We start from the raw sequence: 23,793 nt of genomic DNA on the forward strand, positions 1-23,793 counted from the left end.
AAAATTTTGACAGAAAGTTAAAATGAAGAAGATTGAAAGCATTCCATATTTGTCAAAGTACTTTGAGGCAACTTAGTGAAAAACATAGAGGATGTTTTTTTAGGAAAAAAAAAACAACTTGTATTTCTTTTTAAGGATTTGATATGTATAAGCCATATTTAGAACCTTGGTGACTAACTTTCATATTTTGGCTGCCTTTGCTTTATTAGGAGAAGACAGTCTTAATCTCAGAACTCCTAACTTTTCTCCCCGCTTTTACTGAATCTTTCAGTGAAAAGAATAGCTTGAGGTGGCTGCTTCTTCTGAGTGCAACAGGTAAGTCTTTTGTTCATCTGTTTGTTTGTTAAGGTAGATATCAATTTCACAACTCAAGCGTCCCATTTAGTGCAGAGTATGAGTATTTACTTCTTCTCATCTTCACACCCGGAAGTACAGACAGACATCTCTCTGGAAGTGTCTGGAGCCAAGTGACTCCACAGAGTTAGGGATGCAGCCAGCATGGCAATGGCCAGATAGAGAGGTATGAGAAATGAATATTATAAGTGAGCCATCCTGTAGCGGCGTAAACGAATGCAGACAGTTTGTAAAAATATATATAGTTTTAATGTAGAAATAGACTTATAGAACCACCGTTCCCGCGGAGACCAGGAAAGTAGAAGAGCCAGCTCGGAGCATGCTCGCCAAATTTATAGGCAGACATTAGCCCAAGGCGAACACGCCCCCTAAGGGGCGGGACTTATCCCTACATCATCCTGATAAACAGCATCTATAAGGTGTGGGTGTGTCTGAAAAAAATTCTCAATCTCGTTCTACCAAGAACTGTCTGTTCTACTTTCCACTTAGCTTGTGAAAGTTTAAAATAAAAGTTGAGGCTATTTAGTTTTTAGATTATATTGCTGATAGAATTATAAGTTGGTTGCTATGCCAATATAGCATGTGGTGGCTGTTGAAACTTTTTGATGTGAGCGTTCTTAATTTTCTTAATAAACGTCTCTGCCTTGTGGGATAAGTAGGCTATTATTTATATTGTTCTTGGCTGCTTGGAAGCTTTGACATGATTCATCTGGTGAAGATCTTACTCTTTAGAGATCCCCTATGAAGCAAAAGACATGGAAGAAAGTTTAAGACTCTAAATTGAAGAAAAAGTAACTGCATATCTTAGAAAATAAGAAGAGGGAGAATGGATTACATGAAACCTTTTAAATCTCTGCTTTTCAAAGTAATAGTGATCATACATGAGCCATTTATCAAATGGGTAACATCCCAAGAAGGACTAAAGTAGGTCTATGTAGTTTTATTCCTAATGCTAGAGTTACCTATAATAAATAGGAACCTTGAGCAGATCAAGAGGAATAATTCTCTTGTACTTCCCTTAGGAGGACCCCAGTTCCGCAAGAGAAGGTAGCCATGTACATGCTTTTGGTTTTGTTTTTGTTTTTAAGAATGGCCTTGTATTTATATGGGAGGACAAAAATGATTGATGTATTCACAGATACCCATCATAGGATCCAACTAATGACAACAACTAGAAGGAGATGGTCTTGTCAAGTAACCTTAGCTTTTCTTCATTGTAAATGGCATCAGGAAAGAGTTTATTTGGAATATGTTAGGACTGTTGAACTTGGGATAGTGCAATGTCCTTTAAAATCTTATGGACATGCAAACTCATTTTTATTATTCAACTGTGTCAAAGTAATGTATTTTCTTTATTTCTAGAGCTGAATTTAACTTTTGACTTGCCTCTGCCTTCCTGTTATGAACTCATTAAATGAACTCACTGTAGACCTCTATCCTTTTCCAAACATCCCTAGATGAAATCAGCCTGGCTCATGCCTTTGTGTCGGCCTGTCCCTCTACTCCCCCAGACCTGACCCAACCTTGGAGGTTCACAAGTCTTTAGCCTGTCAAGGAAAGGACATATTATCCTAGTTGCTTGAGCCCATTGGTGTTGGGAAGGGAGAGGTCTGTTTCTCATCCTTTTCTTCTTGGCAAAAACAGCAACCGGACTTGCCTGTTGGTACATATTTGGTTCCCCAGCAACACCTTGGCATTGCCTCTGAAGTTCCATGCTCTTAATAAGATAGTTGCAACATGAATTTTGTATATTCTTCTTAACTCAAAATAACAACAAAAAATATTTTTCCTTAGGGTTTGGAAAGTCAGCTGGGGTCATCCATCTATAGGGCTGTAACATGAGGTCCAGGCTTGTTGGGGGTTTCTGTCCTGCCAGTTCCCACAGTTGTTTAGCCCCTCAAAAACATCACACAGGTCTCCATAAGTTATAAACTGATTGGCCCAGTAGCTCAGGCTTCATATTAGCTCTTATAACTTATATTAACACATTATTCTTATCTATGTTAGCTACATGGCTCGGTATCTTTTTCAGTGGGGTAGGTCACATCTTGCTTCTTCCATGGTCTGGGCAGGACTGCAGAAAGTGCTTCCTTCTTCCCAGAATACTCCCGTTCTCATTGCCCCATCTCTACTTCCTGTCTGGTTTCCTGCTTATACTTCCTGCCTGACTACTGGCCAATCAGTGTTTATTTAAAATGTAATTTGACAGAATATAGAATTGTCCTGCACCACAGGGCAATCACACCTGCCCTAAGGGAAACAGGATCCAGAAGCAAACTAGAGTCTGCTCTGCTTGCCAAAACACCAGGAGACTAGAAATACACTGTCTCTGATGTACTAATAGACCTTCCCACATTTTACTTCTAAACAAGTCAAAATCCATCTTAAGGCCTAGGAAGATGGCTCTGAGTAAAGTGTTTACATTACATACAGTAGGACCTGAGTTCATGTACCAGAACATTTAAAAAAATCTGTGGGGTATTACCTAGTATAATCCTATTGCTGGAGTTGTAGAAACAGGGAGATTCCTGGATCTCTAGACAGGTATGCTGACCATAGAGCAATTTACAGGCCAATGAGAAAAAAATGTCTTGAAATTAAATTGGCAGAATTTCTGAAGACATTCAAAGCTGTCCTCTGGCATCTGCTGCACACACAAACATGGACCACACACATAAAAACAAACAAACAAAGACTGATATATTGTTGCAATGTCTACAGGGCTTCTTGAGAAATTTGGCAAGGGGTGTTAGGATGAGACAAACAAAAAATGTAATTAATCTCTGTGTATAAACTACTCTTGAAATTCATATCCAAATATAAATAAAAGGATCAGATATATTAAATGACATATCAATACACCATTTTTCTTAAAAATAAGAAAGGTAGTAGATATTGATGGGGGGCTCTTTGCCCAATAGTGGTAGATATATACTCCTTTAAGTATTCTAATCCAAACATTTTCAGACACATGGAGTGGTGGTGAAATACAAATTCACTATGTGTGTATGTCATTATTTGCTCATACATGCACAGTGAGGTGTGTGTGTGTGTGTGTGTGTGTGTGTGTTTGTGTGTTTGTAGGGAGAACCACCTCATTTGTCATATGTGAGGCAATGTGTGCCTTGTTTATAAAGTCAGGGTCTCTCTCTGAATCTGGAGCATGTTAGTTTAGCTAGACTGTACATCAAGTTATCACCATTAACCTGCACAATTGCACTAAGCTTTTTAACTGTGGGTTTTGAGGGTTGAACTCAAATCGCCATGCTTATGTGGCAAGCACTTTATCTATTAAACTATACCACCAGCCCATGGGTTCACATTTAAATTAATAACCAAAAAGAACAGAGAGAGTTTTCATTGTAATATCATCTGTCTTCCCCTGCTCACAGATTTTGTTACAGGGCTAGGAAATCAAATGTGGTTTCTCTCTTTCTTATATAGTATTTAATCTACACTATGACTTTGCAACACTGTACAACACCTCATAGTTCATAGCAGATTGTTCCATTTTCAATTTCAACTTTAATATTTAGAAAATTTCCTTCCTTGATACTAATATATTTTGCTTGTATTACTGCTTTTCAAAGTGTAAGCATAAAACTATATTCAAGAGAAAAAGATAAGAATCATTTCTTATCATTATAGAACCTAAATTCCTTCCATTTAGAAACTATACATACTTCACTCATTTGTATATTGTTATTCATTTTTTTCAATGGTCCTAGACTGTTGAAGAGTGTTGTAAAGACTGGATAGTCTACCATGATCAAGATAGTAACACATATTGTTTCATTTTCTCAAATTAAATATTTTCTTCCAGTGATAGTAAGAATTTTAAAATATATAATTATTACATACTTAAAACTAGGAAATTATCAAAATTATCTTCAGCTAGCATAAGAAATTTACTATTGGATTATTAAATTGTCTGTTATAATTAAAGCATCATACAATAAACAAAACAATGTACAATGTATGGGAGGGAGTTCCTTCTGTTCTTTTCTTCATTTTTATCAAGCTATACGTTTTTGTCTTTTCCCTACCATTCCTCCTTCTCCCCTTTTATCCTCTCCCATGCTCCCATTTACTCAGGAAATCTTGTCATTTTCTTCTTCCTATGTAGATCCATGTACCACATTTTCTTAATCCATTCTTTGGTGGAGGGACACCTAGGTTGTTTTCAGGTTCTGTATTTATGAATAATGCTGCTATGAACATAATTGAGTACATGTCCTTGTGGTAAGATTGAGCATCATTTGGGTATATACCCAAAAGTGGTATTGCTAGGTCTTGAGATAGGTTGTTTCCTAACTTTCTGGGAAATCACCATACTTGTTGCACCAGTGAGCATTGTATATGAAACAATGTGAGATATTGTAACATGAAGGGCTGGCTTGTTGGGGTTTCTGTCCTGCCTGGTTCCCATAGCCAGCAAGCCCCAAAGAAAATCACACAGAGATCTCTATAAGTTATAAAGCTGATTAGCCCATTAGGTCAGGCTACTTATTAGCTCTTGTAGCTTATATTAACCCATTATTCTGATCTATGTTAGCCATGTAGCTCAGAACCTTTTTCAGTGGGGCAAATCACATCCTGCTGCTTTGGTGGTCTGGGCAGGAGTGGGAGGAATCAACTTCCTCCTTCCCAGAATTCTCCTGTTCTCATTGCATCATTTCTACTTCCTGTCTGGTTTTTCCACCTATACTTCCTGTCTGGCTAATCAGTGTTTATTTAAAACATAATTAACAGAATAGAGACAATTCTCCTGCACCAAGATATTAATAGGAGAATATGTTCAGATTCTAGTAAATTTACCAAATAATGTAAATACTCCTTTTTATATAGCTTTTTTAGTTTATTCATTATGCTTCACTCCCCAATAAACAATTATGTGGATTTAAGATCTTCTCAGTAAATATATTTGTAAATAATGCCACTTATATCCAATTTTAAAAATACTTTTATTGAGACTTTACCCTTGTGTTAGATATCTCAATGTTAAGGAACATCCTAAATTTTAACTCAAAACAATATGATTTTCCATACTTTGTGTTCATTATTTTTAGTGTGTGAAAAAGACCAGTAATATAATCTCACTCTTCAAACTGCTTTGGATTTTGTCAAATAAAGTAGAAGCAACAACAACCAATAAAATCTTTTTAATGTCTTGTGATAGACAGAAGACATTATGGAGGTAGCCAACAATGATAGGCAGCCAGTGTGTTTAATTTACTATGAAAATTGTGTGAAGGACATTATGGAAAACTTAAAGAGTTTTTCTTTTTTCCTTTTGCTGTAGAGTTGGCCATAGATCAACAGATCTTTTTTCAACCTCTAAGTGTTTGGTCAAAATAAACTTCCCTGAAAGGCATCAAGTTAACTCTTTGTACTTGTAGTGTTTGACAGACTGAAATTCTGGTATCAGCCAAAAGCAGAAGTATAAATTTTTAAAGGAACAATAAAGCCAGTAACAGATGTGGTTTCCTGATCAGCTTCTCTCATGCACTTTTATAAATCATGCCTGACATGTTAGACTCATAGCTCTTGATTCTTACCCAATAAATGCATTTGTTACTAAAGTTCTCCATAAATAAAATTCATTGTCTAGATTTTCATGATGTGTTCCAAATTGCATAAAATATATTTCTAAATATTGTTCCAAAGACAAGCAACTGGTCTGGTTGTTATGATTCCAGAAATGAGGAGTAATGAGGTTGAGGTTAAAATAAATGTAAATTTGGGGGAGAAATCTCAGAAAAGAGATTAGTTACAGAAATAATGATCTCCAAAGTCTAATTAGAAAATTTAAAATTCAAATAAACCTGAGCATGCACATAGATGTAACAATAGTCAAACAAGTCCATTAAACCTAAAATTAGAAGAATTAAAATGCAAAAGAGTATTCACTGAAGAAATACTCTTCAGTGACTTGAATTTTGAGTCTATGTAAGAAGATCTTATTAATGTTATTAAGATTCTAGATGTGATAATATATAAAATGATGATCTTTCAGTTTATAATTATTGAGGTAAACTTGAAAGTGATATGTTATAATAACACATAGAGCAGAATATTAAATAAAGTTTATCAGACAGAATTAAATCAATATACAAAAGTATTAACACTTTATAAATAAATAATAGAATCAAGATTATCCACAAACTATGTCTGGCTCTGAATTTTATACAAGAAGAAATGTTGCACCCCTAGGACACAAGTCAATGTCAATAGACCCTGAAATGATGTAAAAATTTTGGATTTAGTTATTAAGCAATTTGAAGTAAATATTACATTATTATGTGATGATGCAAGAAAAATTAGAGTCATAATTTCTGAGCAATCTGGTAGTCATGATGAAAAACCATAGCTTTCCAAGAGACAAAATAACAATGTATGCAATACCCAAAGCTGGCTGTTCTAAGAAATAGAATAAAGTATCATTTAAATTTAATGCAAATACAATATGAAATTCCATTTTCAGTCCGTACTGATGTAAACTAGGGACAAGACTGTCTAAACTGGTACATGAAAAAAAGTACCAAATATGTACAAAATATTTAAAAATAAATGATGTAGAAACTGAATGCAAAGGGTTGGGGATGAAGCGCGGGATCCACAAAAAGACCCCTTCCAAATAATACAGATAGAATTAAATCAATATACGAAATAGTATCACTTTATAAGTAAACAATGGAATCAAGATTATCCATAATTTCATGGATTTTATCAATTGATTAATATTCAGGCTATCCCCAATTTCTGATTATTATGAATAGAGAAACTATGAGCATGGTTCAGCAAATATCACTGCTTAAGATGTAGAGTCATGGGATATATGCCTAAAAATGTATAACTGCACCTTCTACTAAATGAGTTTTCAGGAACTTCCAAACTGATTTCTATAGGGACTATATCACTTTACACTCATACCCACATTAAGTAAGCTTTCCCCTTCCCCTGCATCATCATCATCATGCTGTTATTTATTTAATTAATCTTTATCATTCTGACTTGGGTAAGAATAAATCTCAAAGTAGTTTTAATTTGCATTTTCCTGCTGGCTCAGAATGTTAAATATTTTTCAATTATTTCTTAAACATTCCTATGACATCTTTTGAAAACTCTACACTTAGCTCTATAACACAGTTTTTAATTGGGTTACTTGTTTTCTTGATGCTCAGTTCTTTTCATTTTTGCATATTTTTATAAATTAATCTTCAATTAGGTGCTTAATTGGTAAGCAGTTTTCTCATTTTGTAGACTGTCATTTTGTTCACAGAACATCAGGCTGCTGTCAAAGTTATTCATTACCCTCCATAGTCTGATGACTCCAACTGAAGTGTCTGGTGTCTAGATACATAAGAAGGTCTCACTGTCAATTTCTGGGGTGGGGCATAGGGTCATAGAAGTATTGGTGTAATTGTGGAAAAGGTTTGTTGTTTCAGGTAAGGATTATACCTATGCTGATGATAAGAACTCACACTTCCAGGTTCCCTTTCTCATTATTAAACATAATTTAGGAAATACCATTTTATATACTTAAGGTATAGTGAGCCTGTTGAGCTTTGAACAATGTGTTCATCAAAATGGCTAATTATTAGTATCCTACTGTCCTAAAGTACTTAGTCCCATGTTTTACCTATGTATGCAGAAGGCTTATGAAAATATATAGAGCAAGGAGAAAACAAATGGACTAATATTATTTTTATTTATTATCATCATTTATTTTTATTATGTTTCTATTTTATTATTTTTAACAAGTACTTTATTCTGGATTCAAAACTTCAGTGCTATTTCTTTTCCACCTTATTATTTATGTGTATGACTAGAAGGCATGTTTCAAATATTTATTTTACAAGAGCAAGTTTTATGCACTTCCTTTGAAATCAGCATAACTGCCTTGTATTCAGTTAAGCCACTATCCTTGGATTTAACAAAAACTTGTCAGAATGTGCACTCAAGAATTTAGCATTTAATAACATTATAAATTTTCTTCTGGCATTAATTCTACCTTTGATATGTTATAATAAATCAAATTTGTGTTCTTTTCCATTAAATTAGATAAAGCAAGTAAATTATAAGTGTGGTCAGAGAACTGCAGAACTTTAAGTTTTCTTTATGTTTGCATGTTTTAATTTTAGACAATAATGTTGACTATAGCTTCCCATGTGTCTCCAAAACACCATGATAACAGAGAAAAAAATAATTTTCTTAATTAGTGGTGTATTTGTTAAGTCACAATAAGGCTTTTCTTGAAAGTTTTGACTTAGAAGTGTTCACATGACAAGAATTGAATTCTTCTTTAAATTTTACTATTTGAAGCACTATTATCAACAGATATGAAATTATGTAGCATAGGTTTCAATGTTCCTTCACATGAAAACCTAAAGCTTTCAAGAAAATCATCTTCCCTTGTAGGTCTGCTGTAAAGATACATTCTCTTATAAACTTCTTACCATCTCTAGTTACTGAAAGATATCCCTTGTCCTTTTTGTTTTCTAAAATTGTGTTCTCAGTTCTTTTAAGTAATTTTTTTTCCTTTTTTGCAATGTCTTTGTCAATCTTTTTATCAGTTTTCAAGAGGTATTGTTTACTTTTTTAGAAACAATATATTTTGAGGTAGGAATTATTTGAGAAGGGGCTTAATGTCATTTGTTTTTCTCTGTGTTTAAAAGATATTTTTCTGATTGTATTTAAAGTTTTTTATTTTATTTTGTTTTTTTTAACTCTTTTTATTGAGCTATGTATTTTTCTTGGTTCCCTTACTTTCATTCCACTCTCATTCTTCTGTCTCCCATGGACCCCATGCTCCCAATTTACTCAGGAAATCTTGTCCTTTTTCTATATCCCATGTAGATTAGATCCATGTATGTCTCTCTTAGGGTCCTCTCTGCTGTCAACCTTGTCTGGGATTGAGAATTGTGGGATGGTTTTTCTTTGCTTTATGTCTAAAAACCACTTGTGAGTGTGAACAAATATTTGTCTTTCTGGATTTGGGTTATCTCATTCAATATGATGTTTTCTAGATCCATCCATTTGCTCACAAATTTGAAGATGTCATTTTTTTTCCTGCTGAGTTGTACTCCATTGTGTAAATTTACTGCATTTTCCTTTCAATTCTTATGTCAAGGACATTTAGGTTGTTTCCAAGTTCTGGCTCTGACCAATAATTCTGCTATGAACATAGTTGAGCACTGGTCCTTCGGGTATGATTGAGAATCCTTTGGGAATACACCCAAAAATGGTGTTTCTGGGTCTTGAGGTAGATTGTTTCCTAAGTTTCTGAGTAATCACTGTATTGATATCCAAAACGCTGTACCAGTTTGCACTTCCACCAGCAATGCAGGAGTGTTCCCTTTACCCCACAATCTCTCCAGTATAAGTTCTCATCAGAGGTTTTGATCTTAGCCATTCCTATAGGTGTAAGATGGAATCTAAGAGTTCTTTTGACTTTTATTTCTCTAATGTCTAAGAATCTTGAATATTTTCTTAAGTGTCCTTCAGCCATTTTAGATTACTCTGCTGAGAGTCTAGGTCTGTACCCCATTTTTTATTGGATTATTTGTTCTTATGATGATAAATTTCTTCAGCTCTTTCTATATTTTGGAGATTAGCTCTCTGTCTGATGTGGCATTGGTGAAGATCTTTTCCCATTCTGTAGACTACTGTTTTGTCTTGTTGAATGTGTCCTTTGCTTTATAGAAGCTTCTCTGTTTTAGGAGGTCCCATTTATTAAAGTTTTCTCTCAGTGTCTGTTCAACTGGGGTTATATTTAGGAAGTGGCTCCTCTGACAATGAGTTCAAGTGTATTTCCAACTTTCTCTTTTATGAGGTTCAGAGTGGTTGCTTTTTTGTTGAGGTCTTTGATCCATTTGGACTCTAGTTTTGTGCACAGCAATAGATATGGGTTTATTTTCATTCTTCTACATGTTGATATCCAGTTATGCCAGCACAACTTGTTGAATATGCTTTCTTTTTTTCCATTTGATATTTTTGCTTCTTTGTCAAAAATCAGGTGTTCATAGGTCATGTGGACAATTGTCAATATTTTGTCAATTATATTTTAAGTAAATGCAGATTGGCCAGTAGCCAGGCAGGAAGTATAGGTGGGAAAACCAGACAAGAAGTAGAGGAGGGTCAATGAGAACATGAGAATTAAGGGAAAAAGAAAGTCCATTCCTTGGCAGTCCTGGCCCAGCCACAGAAGAAACAAGATGTGACTGCCCCATTGAAAAAGGTACCAAGCCATGTGGCTAACATAGACAAAAATAATGGATTAATATAACTTATAAGAGTTAATAAGAAGCCTGAGCTAGTGGGTTACTCAGTTTATAGTTAATGTAGACCTCTGTGTGATTTCTTTGGGACTTAATGATTGTGGGACTCAGGCAGGAAAGAAAACTCAGACAACACATAGGTGTTGTTTTATTACTCAAACTAGAACCTCAAGTACTATACTCAATAGATATGGAGGGAGTTGACAGCCTTGTCTTGTTCCTAATTTCATTGGGATCACTTTGAATTTTTTTCCATTTAGTTTGATGTTAGCTGTTGGTTTGGTGGATATTATGTTTATTTATTATTATGACTTTATTATGTTAAGGTTTTCTCCTTGTATCCCTGCTATACCAAGCCCATGAATGCTCATGCAGGTTTTTTTTTCCAGTTTGTTTATATGGTTGGGTTACACTGACAGACTTTTTTATATAGAACCATCGCTGTATCTCTAGGATGAAGCCTGTTTGGTCATGGTGGATGTGTTTCTGATATGGTTTGGGGTTCAGTTCACCAACATTTTATTGATTATTTTTGCATCAATGTTCATGAGATTGTTCTGTTTAATCATAAGATTACAGATTGGCCTGTAATTTTCTTTCTTAGTGATGTCTTTGTGTGGTTTGGGTATCAGGGTAATTGTAGCCTTGTAAAAAGAGTTTGGCAAAGTTTGGCATGGTTCATTCTGTTTCTAATGTGTGGAACATTTTGAGAAGTATTGGTATCATTTCTTTGAAAATCTTGTACAATTCTGTGCTGAAACCATCTGGTTCTGGATTTTTTTTTTTTTGGTTGGGAAAATTTTGTTGACTGTTTTTATTTCTTTAGCCATTTTTGGCCTATTTAATATGCTCACTTGGTCTTGATTAAATTTTGGTAAGTGACATTTATCCAGAAAATTGTTCATTTCCTTTAAGTTTTTGAATTTTGTGGAGTACATGTTTTTGAAGTATGACTTGATGATTTTTCTGGATTTCCCCCTTGTCTGTTGTTATGTCCTCATTTCCTTTTCGGATTTTGTTAATTTGGATATTTTAGCTCTGATTTTGGTTAGTTTGGATAAAGGTTTGTCTGTTTTGTCGGTTTTTCTCAAAGAATCAATTCTTTTTCATATTGATTCTATGTATTGTTTTCTTTGTTTCTATTTTGTTGATTTCAGCTTTCAATTTGATTATTTCCTGCTCTCTAGTCCTCCTGAGTGAGTTTGCTTCTTTTTGTTCAAGAGTTTTCAGGTGTTGTGTTAACTCACTAGTGTGGGATTTTTCCAGATTTTGTTATATAGGCATTTAGTGCTCTGAATTTTCCTCTTAACACTGCTTTCATTATGTCCCATAAAATTTGGTATGTTTTATGGTCATTTTAATTGAATTTTTGGAAGTCTTTAATTCTTCCTTTATTTTTTTCTTGACCCATTAGTAATTCAGGTCAGCACTGTTTAATTTGCATGCATTTGTGGACTTTCTTAAATTAGTGTTGCTGTTGAACTCTAATTTTAAACCACGATGACCCATTAAGATCCATGGGGTTATTCCAATTTTTTTGTATCTGTTGAGGTTTGCTTTGTTATCTAGTATGTAGTGCATTTTTGAGAAGGTTCCATGAGGTGCTGAGAAGAAGGTATCTTCTTTATGTTTGGATAGAATATTTTATAGATGTCTGTTAAGTTCATTTGAATAATATCATCTGTTATATCCTTTATTATTTCTCTATTAAATTTCTGTCTGGCAAATATGTCCAGTAGTGAGAGATGGGTGTTGAAGTCTCCCACTATTAGTGGGTGTGGTTTAATGTGTGATTTAAGTTTCAGTGGTGTTTTCTTTCTCATCTGAAGCTGCCATTGTACTTGAGGTATAGATTTCAGTATTGAGATTTCCTCTTGATAGATGTGACTAATATGAAATGTCCTTTTTTGTCTCTTTTGATTGATTTTAGTTTGAAATCTATTTTGTTAGATATTAGGGTAGCTACACCAGCTTGATTCTTGGGTTCATTGCATCACCCTTGGAGATAAACACTCCATAAAAAAACATAAAATAATAGAAATTTGCTCAATATCTGAAATAAAAGTTTACAGGAAATGTTAACTACAGTTTATAAAGAAGAAACATTTAAACAAGTTAAATTGATGCATTAATTTTCTCTTTTTATTATTTGGTCTTGAGACCAGTCTTTCCTTTTTCCTGATGGTCCTTTAATTGTTTGATTTCCTAATTATCTATAGAACATCTGATCCTAGACACTTTGAGTTTTCAAAAGTAATGACTGGGAAACAGAAAGTGAATATTCAGGAGACATAAATTAGAACTAAGAATTTCTAATAAATATGAATTTCTGTTTTACTTTATCTTCAGAGAAGACAATTTTATTGTTTATTGATAATCATTTCAGTTGGATTTAAATTAAGTAATGTGTACAGTTTTGATTCTAAGATATGACTTTCCAGACACCCTGTCTCCAAGAAACCAAATTATGCTACCAAAAGATATAAAAGACTCATTACAGTTGTAGATCAGTAGCCCACATAAAAACAACTCTTCTATAAATATGGATTTACACTGTACTTTGGTTGATTATATTTGCTGTGTCTCAGCAAAAGCATTGTGTGTGTGGTCTTGGTCAAGCATTTACTAAAAAGACATTGAGAGCAAAATACTGTGCTGTAAACACTTCTGAGAATCACTAAAGTTTACTAAGCATTTATATATGAAGGATTCCTAAGTGATATGGCTTTGATGTGAGATAGTTTAGATATGGTCAAGGGTAGTGAGACAGCTTCAGATGTTCCAATAGATGCTCAAGTTTCCATGAGACATAGGGTAGGCTTGATGTTCTTTATAGTGTTAGCTATTTCACTGAAAGTTGCTGAAGCCCTTAAGCCCAGTTTTCCTGGAAAGAAAACAATCCTCTTGTGGGAAATGAGCTGTATCAAAGTGTAGGTTAGATGTGGCAGAGAAGAGGGATTTTTTTTTTCTGGCCCTAACCCATTCCCCAGGTCTAGGCATAGAAATGATTATGCAGCATAAATAGAGCTACAGTTTCTTCTGGTTCCAAGTTTTCTGTGTGGTCACTCACTTTTTACAGTAGCACTAAATGTTCTGACAATGTCTTTGCCCCCCAAAAGCACCTACTTATCTACACCTGGGCTCTATACTTTTAAATAACTTTTTTCACTTTGTAGCTCAGGTTAGCCTTGAACTCATTATTCTCCTTTCAAATGTTGTGACTTTGGGTTCTCCTTATTTAGCTTCTCTAGGATCACTAATTATAGGCTCAATATCCTTTGTTTATTGCTAGAAACCAAATATGAGTGAGTACATCCCATGCTCCTCTTTTTGGGTCTGGCTTACCTCACTCAGGATAGTGTTTTCTATTTCCATCCATTTGCATGCAAAATTTCAAGAAGCCCTTGTTTTTTACTGCTGAGTATTACTCTAATATGTATATATTCCATACTTTCTTCATCCATTCCTCCATTGAAGGGCATCTAGGTTGTTTCCAGGTTCTGGCTATTATAAACAATGCTGCCATGAACATAGTTGAGCATATACTTTTGTTGTATGATAGGGCCTCTCTTGGGTATATTCCCAAGAGTGGTATTGCTGGGTCCAGAGGTAAGTTGATTCCGAATTTCCTGAGAAACCACCACACTGCTTTCCAAAGTGGTTGCACAAGTTTGCATTCCCACCAGCAATGGGTGAGTGTACCCCTTTCTCCACAACTTCTCCAGCAAAGGCTATCATTGGTGTTTTTTATTTTAGCCATTCTGACAGGTGTAAGATGGTATCTTAAAGTTGTCTTGATTTGCATTTCCCTGATCGCTAAGGAAGTTGAGCATGACCTTAAGTGTCTTTTGGCCATTTGAACTTCTGTTGGGAATTCTCTGTTCAGCTCAATGCCCCATTTTATAATTGGGTTGATTAGCCTTTAAGGTCTAGTTTCTTGAGATCTTTGTATATTTTGGAGATCAGACCTTTGTCAGTTGCAGGGTTGGTGAAGATCTCCCAGTCAGTGGGTTGCCTTTGTGTCTTGGCAACAGTGTCCTTTGCTTTACAGAAGCTTCTCAGTCTCAGGAGGTCCCATTTATTCAATGAGGTCCTTAATGTCTGTGCTGCTGGGGTTATACGTAGGAAGTGGTCTCCTGTGCCCATGTGTTGTAGAGTACTTCCCACTTTCTCTTCTATCAGGTTCAGTGTGTTCAGACTGATATTGAGGTCTTTAATCCATTTGGACTTGAATTTTGTGCATGGTGATAGATATGGATCCCAAAGAAAAACATATAGGCATCCTCCTGAATATTAACCTTCATCAGGCGATGAAAGGAGACAGAGACAGAGACCCACAATGGAGCACCGGACATAAATTTCAAGGTCCAAATCAGGAGCAGAAGGAGAGAGAGCACGAGCAAGGAACTCAGCACCGCAAGGGGTGCACCCACACACTGAGACAATGGGGATGTTCTATTGGGAACTCACCAAGGCCAGCTGGCCTGGGTCTGAAAAAACCTGGGATAAAACCGGACTCTCTGAACATAGCAGACAATGAGGACTACTGAGAACTCAAGAACGATGGCAATGGGTTTCTGATCCTACTGCACATACTGGCTTTGTGGGAGCCTAGGCAGTTTGGATGCTCACCTTACTAGACCTGGATGGAGGTGGGGGTTCCTTGGACTTACCACAGGGCAGGGAAACCTGATTGCTCTTCGGGCTGAGAAGGGGGGACGGACTTAATTGGTGGAGGGGGAGGGAAATAGGAGGCGGTGGCGGGGAAGAGACAGAAATCTTTAATAAATAAATAAATTTTAAAAAAAGAGCAAAATAAATAAATAAAAGAAAAAAAGAAAAAAACAAATGTTGTGACTATAGTTATGTGCAGTCGTACTTGGTTCATATGTTTTTCAGTTAATCAAACAAAATCCATATATTTGAAGTGAAAAACATCTTTAGTAAAATTGACAGAAGGAAATCAAGTTTGCAATTTCATCTTGGAATACAAATAGACCTCGCGCTTGATTGAGGACCTTAAACTACTGCTATCTGTCCTTGGACAAAGGTTGTGAATGCAGTGTTGCTTAGAGCCATCTGCCAACAATAGCTGTTTTTGATACATTGCATATTACTCAAATGTCTGAGTCATCATTTTGATTTTCATATGTTATACTTGTACAGAAAGGTCATGCTGATTTAATCGGATCTGGAACCCAGGGGAAACTTATGCTATCCTTCTTGGCTATTATGGAACCGTATCACAGACACTAATGTATAAATATTTGCACCCATTTCACTTTTCAGTTCTTCAGCTGTATTTAGTCATTTGGAGCAATCAGTTCAATTACTTAATAATAAATGATGACATATTTTCACTAAAATATCATAAGTCAGAATTCACTCTCTTTATAGGGAACAAGATGTGATTGCTACTTCAAGGAAAATGGATTTGATATGTAGCAGGATGTATCATTTACATACATGGATAACAGCAACACATGAAAAGTGACCTAGTAAAGTAGCATGATTTGGGTGTATAGATCATTCACCTATGTTGACTATAATACCACCAATTTTTTATTTAAAATTTTTTTATATTTAAATTGAAACACCCTCTCCTGAAGGGAGTTTAGAGACTTCCCAGTCTTAGAAAGCTCTGAAATTTTACAAGATTTTTAAAGTGGTTGAAATGTAATAGATTCATGAAATCCCTTCCTGAATTTATACCAGCAGTAAAGAACTTCTTGTAGAGGAGGCTATAGTGGGATAGCACACAGACTGGATATAGAACACCATTTACTCAGCTTTTACTAGTCACCCTTGCTAGGCTAAGCTTTCCACTTTCTCGCCTGGGTCTCTCATGCTTCTACATTTAACTCCACTAAACTCATTGGTTCATAAATGCCTTGGATGGAATTATTCATTTAGTCTGTCATTGGCCTGCTATTTGTGTGAATAAAGACATTTTTTTCATGTCCCTCAAGGAAAAGTCACACAATAGAATGCTAAAATTAGATTCCCAGTGTCTCTTTCTAAACGGAAGGGCCCAGGGTCAACAACCTCTTTTTCTTGATTCTCAGGATAGCTAGCAACTCTCTTACTTTCCGGTCCTTCCTAATGAGGAAGAAGATAACAACATGCCAATTGTCTGTACCTCTTCGCTGCCTTCTGATCTGGCCCAGGCATCTTTCATTACATGATTGATTTATATCCAAAAGTGTCCAAGATGCCCTGGAAGCAGTTCTCCTATTTTTAGGTTCTTCAAAAGAAAAAGCTATTACAGATCAAGAGCCAAGCTAAGTTTTAAACAAGGCCAAAATTTTAAAAACTTATAATCAGCACTATTTTGATCAAAGAAAACTTTGGCAGAGAAAGCACAAGCAGACTACTAAAACTTTCTCCACATCAATTTATTTAATTTAATAAAAATATCAGCGTTAAGAAATATTCAAATAACAAAAAGCTCAGAAACCAGAACAGTTTGTGGCATTTCTATCACTTTTGTTACATTTTGACAGAGCTTTTCATAAAAAAGATTATTTCAAGACTCAAATAATAATTTTATATTGGTTCCATCACTAGGATATTATATATTAGCTCATCATGACTTTTAAAACAAAAAACCATAGGTTGAGAAATGAACTGTTTCATGGCTATGGATGTTGGTAAGTCTGGATCTTCCAGGCTATGAGTATCTAGCTGTTATAAGTGTCTCCTTCGCACAGGTTGTGGGGTTTCATGGAGGTTCCGAGGATCAATCTTTTATGTCTCTGTTTTACCTAACTTCTCTGATGTGCTAAGGGTTGTGAAGTAATAATCGTAAGTGTCTCCCTTACCTAGGTCTGGAGCTTCTTGTCTATGTTTAATACTCTATACTCATGATTTAACACATTGAACTTTGCTTTCACCCCACATAATATTCAGCATAAGTGTGTATGTCCAAATCTGTTTGTTTTATGACATTCGTCATATTGGATTATATATCCACTCTATTTCCCAACTCATACTCTGATGACAGTTTCAAAATTCAAGAGGTGATGTAACCCAACTCCATAATAAATATGTGTTTTTATATTGTATTGTGTTATATATACATATATAGTATATGGTTTAGTGAGCAGCTTACTTTCAGTGATATATATTATGATTATATATAATATATATATATATATATATATATGTATGTATGTATACTATAGTACACACACAATAAATCATTATCTGGCAACTCAGGAAAAACAACTTATTCTGTATCAATATTAGCACCTGTAGCCTCAAAATTCACAAACTCTGATTTGCATCCCATTCTAAGGTTTCTTTCTCCCCTGGCAAATCATCTCCCCTATAATAGACTCTGATAGATTTTCAAGGCAAAGAAGAGGGTTTCACCATCGTCTGCTCTAATGCCTCTGTATATTTGGCTTATACATTTTTCATATTTTTGTTTATCTTTGAGATTCTTCTTTGAAGACTTTCCAGATATGAATAATGTTGTGGGTTAACAAGGAAAAGTCCAAATTAAAGGAAGCTAGTGGTTTGGCAATTTTAAATCATTCAGAAGTAGCCTTGCTGCAACATCCTTCCACTGTCATGTTCTGACTTGCTTTAAGATCCTTTATTACCTCAGCAGAAGCCTGCAGACACTTAGCTTTTAGGTCTAGCTATTATAGGGAACAAGCATAGAGATGCCTTTACTTTGGGGTGCTGTGCATTCGCTGAGAATGGGGTAATTAAAGCTCAAATTAAGCTCGTATTGTCAGGCAGAGGAGAGAGGGGAAAAAGGGAACAGTGTCATTATTTCTTTATCTGAATAATGAGGACTTCGTTTCCATGGCAGTTGTGAGCCAGCAGTCACAATAATGGACTAATAAACCAGAATATGAATTTATTCAAGACTATGACAGTCTGTCCTTTCATTGACCATTTTTAAGTGCTCAATTGAAGATATATTGGCTGGGGCGTGTAGGGGTATAGATCTGGTTAAATTTGAAAGGATGGCCAAATTATCAGATTCCTTGTTCAGAACATTAGCATGGCTTATTTTGTAAACAAATAATAAACACACAGGAAAACTAACTAAAACTAAAGGTCTTTCAAGTGGAAACAAGTTCTTCTAATTGATATATTTTGGAATTTATGAAATAGGTGCCTCTGTGTCTGGGGTATACTGATGTATTTGGATTGAAGAGAGAGAGAGAGAGAGAGAGAGAGAGAGAGAGAGAGAGAGAGAGAGAGAGAGAGAGAGAGGGATTATGGATGAAAGATATGTACTCAAATAATGTTCCCTACTTCTCTTAGGAAAACTTTGGTCTTTCTTCCCCACAGTGCATTTAATATAGTTTTGTTGTTTGAAAAGCTTTTCCAGGGGACACTCAACACTTTCACCTCAGAAAGGGAACTCACAACAAACCAAACAATTATACTAGCGTCAAACTTGCTGAGCCTATGAGCAATTATTGTGGCTCCTAACAGGAGTCTGGGTGGTGACCCTAGAAAGAACAGCTGCATCACCGAAAAGCACAACCAACACAGCTGACAACTGAAAAGGGGAATTCCTTTTAGTGGAGCCCTCTGCACTGCTTGCTTTAATCCAGCGGGTCCCAGAGATCGTGTCTCTCCAGAGTCTCCTTGATTCTCCTGGTCAGCAGTTCTGACAACTACCTCTATATAAAACTGATGAGGGTTAACTATGAGTCCTCCAAGTTTCTGATTTCTTGGACACATGACATTTATTTTTTATTTCCTCTATCTCATGGGCCTTTTTTCCCCAGAGAAAATATTTTTGAACTTAAGATTGTGATACAATATGTTTATTCCTGCTTCTTCTGCTGATTTTTTAAGTACTGTTTGTTCACTATTGTGCATTTATTCCAACAACACCGTACAATGCAGCCATGCAGCTTATTTATTTGATTAATTTTTCTCTTTAAAGATGACATTTCAGTTGGCTACAGAAAAGCAAAACAACAAACAAACAAAAACACATAATATTTCCTTCACCTTGTACAACTGGTTCAAAATTCCATACACAGCCTAGGACTTCCACAAGGTTTAAGACAAGTTATTTAAAGGAGAAATCTATGAAGCCATCAATGGATAAAATTAATATGCCCTCTTATTTTAGTCTCTGCTCATGTTAATATAAACTCCTGCTAGTCTCAGGCTGATTACTAATTTCAATAGCCTTCTTTATCTCCAAGATGAGCCACTGAATAGAATTTATATTCTGGTTCTCCTTGCATGATAATAGCTGATAGCTTTGTCATTTGGAAGAAAGAAAAGTTACTAAAATTAACCCTGGTGTATTGTGATAGTGTGGCTTTAAATTTCTGAATTGATACTGGCTTCTAGAAGTAGAGTTTGCTCCCCAAAATATACTCCTGCTCATTTGTAGGCCTTAGCTTCTCCTTCTCGATTTCTCCTGTTTGTTTGTTTGTTTATTTATTTATTTATTTATTTATTATTCTTCCTGTGTCTCACTGCTGTCAAAATTCTGATAGTACATTTCAATTTTCTGGCTGAGACACTTGTACTTTGTATTCATCATTTTCATTCTTTACGTGTCCTGCCTATATGGAAACCAAACTTTAAGAAGTCACAGTTTATTAAAGATGCATTTCCTTCAATTAGAACTACTGGTACTTCCTAAAGTCATCTCTCCTGAGAAGTACATGTCTTATTATTTTCCAACTAATCATCTGCATCAGGCTGCTGTCCCCTAGCAGGACCCTGGACCAGGCAAATGCCAAGTTCATCTATTGCCAATTAAATTAAGTTATTTTATCTTGGGCTTACCGTGGTGGTTTGCGGGACAGTTCAGTCTTACATAATCTTGATGAATCTTGATGTAGATGTGTGCGTGTGTGTGTGTGTGTGTGTGTGTGTGTGTGTGTGTACGAGTGTGCACATTTATCTCCATGTAAATACATGTACTTTTTAATATATTTTAAAATAAGTCATTCAAGAGTGATTGTTTTCTACTTTAGTTTGCTTTCCCTCCATGAGTTTATTTTCATTGCATTTGCACTTGAAACAGCTTAAGTTTTAAGTTATTCTGTAATTTTTAAATTAAATTATATTTTATTGGTTGTAACCACAGTATCTTCCTCTGTTTGTTTACATTACTAATGTCAGTCTTCAAAGAGATCTGGAGCTATTAATTACAGTTGAATTATGCAGATTGGGCCACCCATGCAATTGCTTCTTCCTTTAACCATATTACTTTGCTACTGTAAAAAGGAGAGCCAAACTATTCTGATTCCAGACTAAAAGATTACATAGCACCATCTGTCATTAGCATGGTCAGTCAAAGGGATCTAATGGATGTGTTGTTGCTCATTTCAAATTACTAAACCAATAGTTTGCACTGTGGCTTCCATTGTCCCTGGTAGTTAGTTGAACTGATTAAACAGTGCAGCGCCAGTGTGGTTCTGCCTAAGATTTCATTCTGGCTAGGTAGAAAGAAATGAAAGAAACTTTCATTTCTGAAAGTTTAAAAGAGTTTTCTCAAAAATCTTTTACTAAAACTTAAATTATATATAGTTGCCCATGATCCAGTGCTCAATGTGATCTTCTGCTGTAGAAAATCTTACAGTTAGTTGTTACTCACCCACTGGGGCGTGGCCTCTTATTCTATACATACTGATGCAGAGCCTGCATCCGGTTTCTTCCTGCCTCTCTGTTCCCATTGTGGATTTTGGTTTCTAATCTCTGTTTCAGCAGAGGAATCTAATTTGGAAGTTTACCCCTAAATAAATAACCATCTTTTTCTCAATTCTGAGGTAGTGTGGGATTTCTTTTAAGTGTCCTTCTTCAATCTTCTTTGTTTGATCTCTCTCCCTTAAAAAAAGAATCCCATGCAATGGGAGTTTGAATATAAACTCATAAGAGTGGCACTATTTGGAGGTGTGGCATTGTTGGATTAGATATGGCCTTGTTGGAGGAAGTGTGTCAACATGGAGGCAGGCTTTGAGGTCTCATATGTGCCCAAGCCACAACCAATATCTCAGGTAACTTCCTGTTGCCTATAAATCAGAGATATAAGAACTCTCAGCTCTTTCTCCAGCACTGTGTCAGCCTGCATACTGTCATGTTCCACCATGATGTTAATGGACTGAACCTCTGAAACTGTAATCCTGCCCCAAATAAATGCTTTCCTTCATAAGAACGTCAAACCAGACTCTCTGAACATAGCGGACAATGAGGACTACTGAGAACTCAAGAACAATGGCAATGGGTTTCTGATCCTACTGCACGCACTGGCTTTGTGGGAGCCTAGGCAGTCTGGATGCTCAACTTACTAGACCTGGATGGAGGTGGGGGTTCCTTGGACTTCCCACAGGACAGGGAACCCTGATTGCTTTTCGGGCTGGGGGGAGACTTAATTGGGGGAGGGGGAGGGAAATGGGAGGCGGTGGCGGGGAAGAGACAGAAATCTGTAATAAATAAATAAATTAAAAAAAAATAAAATATCTCTAAATGAGAAAAAAAAAAAGAACGTCATGGTGTCTCGTCACAACAATAGAAAATCTAATTAAGACACATGCTTTAACTGTTTTGCCTCTATGCACACATTCTATATTGTTCTCAATCTTATGCTTTAGCGGCTTTTTCCAAGAATGTAATTTATTTCAAAACACATCCTAATGTATTATTAATTTTATTACTGTCTTAAATTACATTATATATTTTCCACCCTAGAACAAAGTTCCATGGCAACAAATTCCTTTGTTCTGAGCCCTCCAAACCTTCTTTCACAGCTAAGAGAAGACCAGCCTAAGTTAAAACATGGCAGGAGCCGGGGAGAGGTAAGGACTAAAATGAAGACTCTGGAAAATGTGAAAAGTAGCTGTCTCCCTAACGCACCATGAAACAAAAACTCCAAATCCCATCTCTTGGGACAGTTACTAAAAAATACTTTCTTCTGGGCATTCTCACTAGTGTCTAAGCTCTCTCCCTTTAGAAAGCATAATTTTGCAGCTACCTTCTTTTTTCAACTCCCTGTCAGGAAGCCTGCATGCCCCACTCAGTATTTAACTGTCATTGCCTATTGATTGTTGTGACATATTCTTACAATGTCTATTTAATGTTTATTTCTGCCAGGTCAAGAATCTGATAGGAGCTCAGAGTCTAGGCCCTCTTGTTTATACTTATAATTCACATTTTTTAAAAAATCATTGAAGCATTTTGATTTATTGAGACAGGGTTTCTCTGTGTATATTTGGATGTCCTGAAACTCACTCTAGATCTGCCTGCCTCTGTCTCACAAGTGCAGAAAGACAAACATGGTATGTATTTACTCATAAGTGGATATTAGATGTAAAGGAAAGGATACCCAGACATAGCTCCAGAGAAACTAGGTAACATGGAAGACTCTATTAGGGACACATGGATCACCCAGGAAAGGGTAATTGGATGAACTTGGGATGAAAGGGAGTTTTAAAGGGGAGAAGATAGGAGATGAGAACATGAGGTAATGGGAGATGATTGAGGTGGAAGAGGGACAAAGTGGAAGAACTAGGAAAGCTCTTGAGATCATCACATAGAGAGTCACTATGGCCTTAAGAAGAAATCTGGTGCTAGGGAAATCCCCAAGCAGCCAAAAGGATCACCTCAATTACGACTCTATCAGGAGTAGAGAGGGAGCCTAAACTGGCCTCCCCCTGTAATCAGATTGGCGAATACCACAGTTATCATCATAGAGCCTTCATCCAGCAACTGAAAGAACCATAGGCAAAAATCCACAAGCAAGCACCAGGATCAACCCCAGGAAGTCAGTTGAAGAGAGGAGGGAGGGAATAATATATGAGCAAGGGAGGTCTAGATCATGATGGAGAAATCTACAGAGACAGCTGAACCAAGCTCATGGAAACTCATGAATTAGAGACCGACAACTGTGGAGCCTCCATGGGACTAAACTAGTTCCTTCATATGTGGGAGACAGTGGTGAAGCTTCAATGAGGTGCCTGGCAGTAGGACCAGGATCTGTTCCTGGTGCATGGATTGGGTTGTTAGAGCTTCTTCCCTATGGTGGGATGCCTTGCTCAGTCTTAATGCAGGGGGAGGGGCTTGATCCCACTACAACTTAATGTACCAGACTTTGCTGACTTCCCATGGGAAAATAGGCGGTGGGCTGGGAGAGAGGAGAGGAAGGGGGGAAGAAGGTTGGGGAAGA

General features: G+C 36.1%; 1 long non-coding RNA gene across 1 annotated transcript in view; it reads left to right on the plus strand.

The window, feature by feature from the left end:
* The first annotated feature begins 257 nt into the window (after window positions 1-257).
* The window catches only part of LOC142838365 (uncharacterized), a 28,894-nt gene continuing 5,358 nt past the window's right edge, over window positions 258-23,793 (plus strand). The window contains exons 1-2 of the long non-coding RNA XR_012908547.1: window positions 258-315; window positions 22,320-22,426. This is a non-coding gene — a long non-coding RNA (uncharacterized LOC142838365). The remainder of the gene's footprint in view (window positions 316-22,319; window positions 22,427-23,793) is intronic.

The sequence above is a fragment of the Microtus pennsylvanicus genome, chromosome 1 (assembly GCF_037038515.1).
Source record: "Microtus pennsylvanicus isolate mMicPen1 chromosome 1, mMicPen1.hap1, whole genome shotgun sequence".
NCBI lineage: Eukaryota > Metazoa > Chordata > Mammalia > Rodentia > Cricetidae > Microtus > Microtus pennsylvanicus.